We start from the raw sequence: 10386 nt of genomic DNA on the forward strand, positions 1-10386 counted from the left end.
AAGCACTTTTCCGGTGAGCGCCGAGCGTTACTGCGCAGCCTCCGACTGAGAGAGACGACGTGACGTGAGCAACCTGTCTGAAAGTTGGAAGTCTCAATCATTCCCAATCTTGCAGAGACGGAGAGCGTAGGTATATGTAAGGAGATAACATGGACACAGGCTAATTATTGCTAACTAAGATGCTAGTTAACATTAGTAATTAAACTTAAACAGCTAATGTAAGTCTAAACTGCCTGCGAGCTTCTCCTGTACTATACGGTAATTCCTCTACTATGAGACATTAAGTCCCGTGGTTATGACACAATCGTTAGCCTATTTTTACAAAAACGTTTGCTACGGAGCCATAACGTGAGGTACAAGGTAATGGAGCCTTTTATACATTGTCGTGTTTCTTTAGTAATAAATAATGGACAAATAAAGTCTTTAAACGCTTTAGATGTAAAGTTATCCGCTGTCAAAGTGAAGTCAAAATGAATGGCAGTCAATGGAATGCTAACGGGGGGTGAGTGCTTATTAGCATCAAATGGCGCCATAGGAGGTTCGGGTTGTGAGGAGACGCTTACCCCCTTGCCAGTGAAGGCCGTTAGAAGCACTTTTCCGGTGATGGCTGAGCATTACTGCGCAGCCTCCAATTGAGAGAGACGACGTAAATGTGACGTGAGCAACGTGTCTGAAAGTTGTAAGTCTTCTGGTAGCTGTGCCAAGAGAAATCTTGTGGCCTTCACTGGTCTCCGTCCAGAACAACGGGATCTGTTGGTCAATTCTTATATACTGTCTATGGTTTATTTACGAGTGGATCTACCTGTTGAGCCACTGATCAACTAAATATGCTTTCAGAGATGGTTCAAGAGCCCTCCCTGCCTGTGGAATTTTTGAAATGTTCTCACATTTGCTGTACTACTTCACAAGCCATAGCCAGGCGCTTTTCCCCTGGCATTTCCCTGGCTTCAGGTATGTATGCTTTGAGTATTTAATACATTTGTGTCCATTCTCTCTGTAAAAATAGAGGTGAGCAGAACGGCTGGTAAGTGTAGCAACTTCAGTTAATTCTAGTGGACTCGTTCTGCTGTGGGGAGTGATGTGTTGCATTCGTGCTCTACCTCCGATGAAAAGCAGCATACAGCCACTTCTCTAAACTTTGTCAGAGACCAGAGACCCAAATGGGCCTCTGTGTCTCTCAGACGGTCTGAATGAGATACTACCATATCAGCGGAGCAATAACATGCACAGCAGACTATGTTACAACTCTCCAAATCTCGGAGAACACAGATGGGAGGAGTTATATTTTGAATGTGCACAAAGTTGTGAATATGAGCAGAAATCTTGCTGCAACATATCTGAGCTATTGAAGTCCAGGGGTTTATGAATTAATTAAAATGAATTAATGTATGATTCACATGAATAAGTGCCACATGCACATTTAAAGATGTTACTTCCCCAACAAAAGACGCAAAAGAGGAAAGAGTAAATTAGGCCTACATGTGTGTTGACTCAGCAGAGATAACGTTAAATTAGAAAAAGATTATCTACAAGAGAGTAGTTGAAAGTAATACAGAATTATTTTTCTATATTTTCAATTGTTTCCAGCATAAATTGATGAAGAAAAGGGTAGAAATAGGTGCATAAAAATTCAGTGTTTAATGCTCAAAATTATATGTCTCCTCACAAAATCTGGAAACAAAACCTATGCCATTGGGTTGGCCATGCAGCTGTGACTGGTCCAGATGTTTGTGCCAGCTCACCAGAGGGGCAGATACTGGGAAACTTTGGGTCACTATTGTGCTTATCTAACCTCTGTGCATCTCTAAATGTAACTGTAAATAATTCATTAAATGTTTCATAAAATGAACAAATAGTCTCTCTTTTCCCAAAACATTACGTAAGTAGGGCACAGAGGATGAGGGCCAAACATTATTGGGCCTTGGCACAAAAAAGTTTGAGAAAGGCTGTGATATAACCAGTGTTGGGAGTAACGGCGTTAATAACGGCGTTATTTTTTCGGTAACGGAGTAATCTAATTAATTACTTTTCCAATCGTTGCAACGCCGTTATCGTTACTGAGAATGTAAAGTGGCGCGTTACTACAATTTGGTTGAATGAAGTGCGAGGTGTCAGGCTTTGGCTACACATCAGCTGCCTGGAGAGAGCAGGGGTGGGGATGATGACACCGTTGCAAATGCGATGATGATTGGCTGGGTGGGCAGATGCCCTACTCACGCTATCTCACTGCACGTTCTGACTACCATTAAACACAAGATAGTGACAATGGCGACGAGCCAAGGGAATTCAAAGGTAGCGTTCTCAAACTGGAATTACCGGCACTACTTCTCGCTCATTGAAATTAAAGGCAAGAATGTTTATGTAACATGCACGCTATGCCCAGGAAAAAATACTTCATCCATGTCTGCCTCAAGCAACTCAAATCTTATGAAGCACCTCACATCAACACATGCTAACATGACACTTGTTGCTGCTGCTAACCCAACCCCAAGCCCAAATGCAGCTAGCGTGAGCTCCAGCGAAGGAGACGGAGCCACTCTGTTAAAACAAGCATTGCTCGATTTTTCTGTATATAGTGTTTTTATTCTTCAATCAGTTAATATAAACATCTTTGACGTTAAAGATGTTATAGAACGTAATAGCGTTATAGAACATACAAAATAACTTCACAGTTACTTTGCTCAACTAATTACTTTTACAATGTGGTAACTGAGTTACTAACTCAATTACTTCTTGGGAGAAGTAATTTGTAACTGTTACTAATTACTTTTTTAAAGTAAGATGACCAACACTGGATATAACACATGCACAAAATGAGCCATGCTGTGTCTTTTGTCTTACTGTTGTCTATTTTCTGCTGGACCTTGTGGTGGGGAAAGGCCTCAAAGCATGAATGAATTTCCCTCACTGCCTAACCTAATGAGGTTTGATCTTTGGCCACCAGTCCCCCTAGTGTGCAAAAATGGTTATTTCTATTTATTTAGTTTTGAAGGATTAGAATTTATGTAAATCAGTGGTTCTCATTCTTTAGAATTTCAGTGGTCCTAGTAGATCCCTTTGGTAGACCAATGTTAATTTAACATTGGGATCCTGGTCCCTACACTGAGAACCACTGATGTGTGTGTGTGTGTGTGTGTGTGTGTGTGTGTATGTGCGTGTGTGTGTACACACAGCCCTGAACTTTAATGTTCTCAGTGCATGACTGTTGAACATCAGGTAAAAGAAAATGGCCGCTCAAGCAAGAAGGCCTGCGCTTATTAGTTCCTAGGATTTACATAAAAACCTGGCAATTACCACAATTTGTTTGATACAATAGCTAATATTGTAGGTGCTAGAACATTTTGGAAATAATACCAACTGCCTTCAAAACGTGTCTGTCTGTGCTCCTGTCCGATCACTGTACGTGCTAACTGCTCCCCGTCTTTCATTTCTTCTGCACACCCTTACTCCATTATCTCTGTCATGCCCCATTGCATAGTTGCACAGATGCACATCTTCACCATCATATATGTTTACGCTTACTTGCACTATTCACCTGCCCTTGTATGCTCAACCGTTATTTCTTCCCACCTTTGTTGTCACACAATTTTGCACTAACTGTATATTGACTATATTGACTCTACATGTCAGCATTCATATAGTCTGTCTATTATTGTATATTGTGTTATTACTAATCTTCATAACTACCCAAACCACACTTTGCACTAACTGTACATTGACCCTTTACTACTTCTCAGCATTCATACATACTGTCTATTCTTGCATATTGTATTATTACTGATATACATCACTGACCACCATTTGCACTAATTGTATATTGTCTCTTCTCTACATTCAGCATTTATATAGACTGATTACTGCTTACTGTGTTATTACTGATCTACATCACTTTAATAGACCGCAACTTGCACTAACTGTAGATTGACTCTTCACTACACCTCAGCATTTATCTAGACTGTCTATTCATATACATTGTGTTATAACTGATCTCACTAACTAGACCACTAGTCTAACTGTTTACTGACTCTTTACACCATCGACTCTTTACACCATCTCAGCAGTGATATAGACTCTCTGTTCATGTATATTGCATCCATCGACTTACTTGCACCTCACTATATGCCGGCATTTGTAACTGCCCACTTTTTCTGCACTTTATGTAGCATATTGTATTCTGTGTTCTTTTACTGTACTGAATGTGAAACTACTTGTATTGAATGTGAAACTATTTGTTGTCTTGCACGCCTACGCTTTTCTTGGCCAGCTCACCGTTGCAAATGAGAACCTGTTCTCAACGGCCTACCTGGTTAAATAAAGGTTAAATAAATAAATTTTAAAAAATTTAAAAAAAAACATAATATTAAAGCTGCAAGCAGCGATGGGCGGGCCCTCGCGCATCTGCGCGTGTCGGGTTACTGGCGGACGCCGCTCCTTGTGACCGTGCATTTGCGTGGCACTCAGACACTGCAAATCGTCACCAATGAAAAGGGAACTCCCTGCTGAGTTCAACGATACCTCACACAAGACTCTACGTCATACAGTTCATTAGCTGTGAAAGGGGCGTGGCGTGGCTGGTCAGCATTTATGAAAGGGGGCGTGGCTTAAGCATGGGGGTGGGGGGCAAACCACCAATGAAGAAGGAAGTCTCTGCTGAGTTCAATGACACCTCACACAAGGGTCTACCTTAAATGATTCAAATGTTATGAAAGGGGGTGTGGTCTGAGTAAGTGGGCATGGTTAAAGTATATGGGGCAGCTCAGTATCACATGTCGACCACACATTATAAGTTTCATGTAAATCGGATGATGTTTGTCATATAAGGCGCATTTCCTGTTGCCAGCGGGGGGCGCTATGTCCAAAAATAAATATTGGCCTGTAGATGTCCTCAGACCTGGACCCTTGTTAATCTTGAGAAATTTCGGGCAGATACGACAACGTACACTCAAGTTACAACAATTTCTTTGTTCATCGCTAAACGCTCAAAATGGCCGCCACACCACGCCCACACCGTTTGACGAAAAGTTTTTTTTAATAACTTTTCATCTTTAAGGTGTTGAGATGGTACAGACCAAATTTGAAGTCCGCCCGATGAAATCTCTAGGAGGAGTTCGTTAAAGTATAGCACCTTGACTTTTAGGCCTACTTCCTGTTGCCACTAGGGGGCGCTATGACTTTGAGTCAATTGTGTTGTGTAAATGTCGTCAGAGTTAGAGTCTTATGAATCCTGAAAAGTTTCGTGCCAATTGGACAATGTACACTTGAGTTACACCCACTTCCTGTTTCAATGGCGAAACGCACAAAATGGCTGCCCCGCCACGGCCCCGCCTTATGACGAAAAGTTTTTCTTTTAACAACTTTTCATCTTTAACGTCTTACAATGGTACAGACCAAATTTGAAGTTGATCGGATGAAATCTCTAGGAGGAGTTCGTTAAAGTACGACATGTGGAAATGGCCAAAATCACACTAATTTCGAACATTGAAATCAAAATGGCGGACTTCCTGTTGGGTTTAGGGTATAGTTCCAATGACGTTTTTTGTCTTGACATGTTACATATCTGTACCAAGTTTCGTGAGTCTACGTTAAACATACTGTACAGGCTCAATTTTTCTAACTTTGTAAGGGGCGCTAGCGAGCCATTTTTGTGCGCCTATTCCCGAAACCTTTAAAATACGTAAATGTTCACCAGACTTGATGCGACCACCAATTTTGGTGAGTTTTTGAATATCTTAAGCCCCCCAAAAAGCCAATTCATTTGCCGTAATAATAATTCCTTCAGTTTCAATAGGACCTTCGCCGCTGCCGGTGCTCGGTCCCTAAATATACTCCACTATAAAACAAAACAAACATTGCCAGAAGGTGTTTAAGGGAATATTTTTTCTTGAAGTGATCCTACTTAGGGACTGTTCGTTATTTATTTCAGGGGCCACAGGAGGAGTTTTGGGATCTTTAGTCAAAATAGACCTGACCTTCCCTTCACCAGCAATACATTTTGGATGACTCTCCAAAATGATGACCCTCCCCAACAACTTATTGATGCCTTCTATACTGGTTTGCACTTGGCAAAGACATTCAGATAGCCATTGTTTTTTTACTGCCATAACATATGTGACTAAACCTCTGCATTCTCATCTTATGCATCACACACCTCTGTTATGGTGGCCATTTCAGTAGATTTACTCACTAACGCCGTGGAAACACAATAAGCATGGAAACTAAATGCACACTTCCTGCATTACTGCATTACTTCAAATACTAAGTTACTCCTCTAGTAAACCAGTATTCACATGAAATAAAACAACAATAAAACATTGAGCCCATTCAGTAAAGCACAATGGGTAATAAAAAATTCAACATTGGTTGCTATGGACTCGTCACTAGGCTTCCTCAGTCATTGTATATTTTAGCATATAGGTAAAGCTGCCAAAGCTGAACATTATCCAAAACTATATATATATATATATATATATATATATATATATATATATATATATATATATATATATAATATCACTGGGACCGAAAGGATATTTGAGTCGGGTATGGCTGCAGCCTGGGGACCTCCTGTCTCATGCATGCCCTCCCGGCTTGGTGCAGTCTGCAAGCCTTGACTTTTCAAAATAAAAGCTTGCGTCTGGTCCGTTATGTTTTCGTACGGTGTTTTGGATGTTTTTGAACTAGACAGTACGGCAATCATGCTAATGAAAGATTACTTTTTCATCAGATGTCTTAGTTACAACATGATGGAGCTAGGGTTTATTCAGTTTGGGAAATCCCACGGTCTCTAAAGCTACAGTTCAAATTGTCTGGCTGACTAAACAGGGAGGGACCCATCTGCTAGCGATAGGGGCCAAGACTGAGAAAGCTACATGGAGCTACATGGATAAATATGCACCAAACAAGCCACTTTGAAATGTTGCTGTTCTCATGAATACAACAGTTGGGTGACACCCCCCCCCCCAGACTAAAACAAATTGGATGACCCTCCCCTCAACAAAGAATAAAAAGACATGACCCTCCCCTATGGTCCATTCCATAAATACTGAACGGTCCCTTACTGGCTAAGTGGCTACAGTAAACAGGACATAGCCTTTATATTTACACCATCTTGTTGCCCTAGATACTAGAGGTGAACTTAAAGGTTCGGTGTGAATGTTCCTAGGGCTGAAACATTTAGTTCTTTCAAAGTAGTTTGTGACTGTTGGACTCACTTGACCCCGCATAGAGTATTACATTGGTAGAGTCTCGTGGGGTCAGAGGTCAAGGTTACTACATCATTTCCTGGTGGTGGTTGTCTGTGGTCAACATGACCAGCTGTTATTGGCATTGTTCAACACTGCTCAGTGTCTTTGTTTCCCGTCCTTTGCTACGCTCTTTAAAAAGCAAAGGGCATTTTGCCAATGCACTTCCTGTATCCTTACTAAGAATCCCACCTAGCTCTCACATCCAAAACACAAACACAAACGTACAGTGCAGCACATGCACACATAAACACACAAATACAAACTCATCTCTGGGGGGGTGCCCAAAAGTTTCCGGTCTGGAAGGCCGGACACAGAAACTCAGGAAACAATTGGGTGTCAGAGAGGTCCTGTGCCATTGCTTATTGAGCTGTTGTTGCGTTGGCCATTTTACACTCCACAGAAACAACCCTCCATCTGGTTCCCCCTCTTCCTTTGTTGAGAAGGAAGTGAACTGGCATCATTCTGTCCCAGGATGGACGTGTTGTTGATACACAAAGGGAGATGGTATTGATTTATTCAGACACCCTGAGTGAGTCACTCTATCAGACCTTGGGCACTGTGAGGACTTGTTTATGTTGCTTGTTTCTGGATAGCTATTCAAGGACACAATTGAGTCATGTGTACGTCATATGACGCCTTTGAGATTTCTTTTGGGAGAATTAAAATAAATTAAATTAGGAAGAGAATAATTTATTTTATTGGTATGTGAGACACAATAACGACCTATATTAAAGCGTTTTGTTTGCAGTACGTTCTAACTTTAAAGCAGCCATATTATGCTCATTTTCAGGTTCATAATTGTATTTTAAGGTTGTACCAGAATAGGTTTACATGGTTTAATTTTCAAAAAACACCATATTTGTGTTGTACTGCAGTGCTCTCTCTCACTGCTGCAGATCCTCTTTTCAGCTGGTCTCTGTTTTAGCTACAGAGTGAGACCTCTTTTCTTCTTCTTCTTCTGTACTATCTTTGATTGCACTGCACATGTGCAGTAGCTCAGATGTAGATCATGTCAGCTAGCTAGCTCCATAGACAGTAAAAGAAAGGCTGTTTCTACAACTTCGGTCAGTTACAAGGCAGGATTAGCTGGGAGACTTCTAAATGAGGGCGCACATGTAAGTAGTTCTTTTGTAGATTATGGTGAACTTGTGTGTGTTGTAGCAGTGCTTTGCTATTGAGAACGAGGTAGCATGCTAGCGTTAGCATTAGCGTTAGCATGCTAACTAACTAACTAGCTAATGGTTGCGGTTAGCCAGCTCGTTTCGGCTTTTGACGTCACAAGCCGTGCCGATTTTGAACAGCTCACCCAGAGACTGAAGGCAGGACACATTCAGAAACCATATCTCACTCTAAACAGCATGGATGGATTTTTTTCAAAGTTTGTATGTGTGTGGAAGCACCAGAGACACAACATAACACCTCAAATCCCAGAAAAAGTGTTTTTTTCATAATATGGGCACTTTAAGTGTGTTTGCCAACCAGCTTTGAACACTGCCTTGCTGTAATCTCTTCACAAGTACACTCTACATCTGGGAAACACAAACTTTGAAGGAAGTAGTGCAGTGTGAAAGACGGAGGCTGGTTTCAGCACTCCTTGCATAATCTGACTCTCCAACATACGCCTACGCAGTCTGAAAACCTACAGGTCACTGAGAGTGCAATATTAGGCTTCTTGTCTTAAACTTATGGAATTAGATGTTGAGTGGGATACATTTAGTGTCATATTTAACGAAAAGTTTAAACACATTCAAAGTAGTTTTGACTATAAAAGAACAAAATAATTAGTTTGCTTTGGCCCATGGTGGCTGGTTATGTTATGACATTCAACATATCTGTGTAAAATTTCAGCAGCTCATCGCACAAAGGGTTCATTTTCCGCTCTGCTTTTTTACATCTGGTGGAAATCATAGTCCTTTTGCATTCTTACATGTACATGTTGTTGATTTAACCTACTTTTTAAAAAAAATATAAATAGCTGGTAGTTAACACGGCTGCTGGGAAGAGTACATTATACGACCGTAACTGTATACCATAAAACTAAATCACGGTCTAAGGGAACTTCCCCAAACTACATTTATTGATTCTTTGAAACTGAAAGCTTGCATGGAAAAAGTTCTACTTTTGCTCATGATCCACTTTTTAATATGCATCTTACAGAAATGTTTCTGTTTTTATATACAGTATGTTGCAATCAGCATATCCAGATGTTTAAAATGTATTATGTGTGGAACCCAGTTCTGTATAACCTCAGGAATAGCTTTAAGACAGTTAAGACAGTAATATAGATCCAAAGATCAAACTGTCATGTGGTAACTCTTTTATGACAAATACAATCTGTTCTCTGAACTCTGCAGTAAACTTTTCTGTGTTCCGTAACAATATGTAGCCAGTTCCTGCTCAATTTTACTGCAAGGTTTTTATCATTTAGTGTGGTTTTGGTGCAAGTTTCTGGATCCTATCAGTATGGAAGAAGTCTACAAACTGAAAGAAGGCATATTATATCAGATGAGCAACCGTCTCCTCCATCTGTTGTCCACATCTAATCTTTCTTTTAAAATTCCCAACCATACAAAATCATCACTGCTGACGTGTAAAATTTTAGGTTACTGCATAATGAGCATGAGGGGATTCACAACCATAAAACAAGTATACTATTGTATAGACTAGTCAAAGGCCAAATGTCACTGTCCTGAGGCATCTCCGAAATTCCAATTTAATTGGTTTTTGATAATGAGACTCGCCATACATGCCCCCTGGTCCGCACTTGCTCTGCTGACCTGGGCGCTGCATACAGTACTGACTCAGTGGCAAGAAAGGCAAGATAAAGACTATTTCAGCTCAGACGCCTGAGGAAAGTCCGGGTATCCCCTCAAATACTGAGCAATTTCTACTCCTGCATCATCGAGAGCCTCCTGATGGGGAAAATCCCTGCCTGGAAACAGCACCGAACAGGACCGCAAGGTCTTGCAGAGAGTGGTTTGTTCGGCTGAACATACCATAGGCGGTGCTCTACCTTGTCTAAAGGATTTTTACCTGAGGGCGCTGCAAGAAAAAGGCTCAGAGAATCATTAAAGATCCAAACCACCCGGGTAACAGCCTTTTCTCCCTGTTGAGGTGGGATTAAAGGTACCGGAACACCAGG

Source organism: Sander lucioperca, chromosome 18, assembly GCF_008315115.2.
Source record: "Sander lucioperca isolate FBNREF2018 chromosome 18, SLUC_FBN_1.2, whole genome shotgun sequence".
Lineage (NCBI taxonomy): Eukaryota > Metazoa > Chordata > Actinopteri > Perciformes > Percidae > Sander > Sander lucioperca.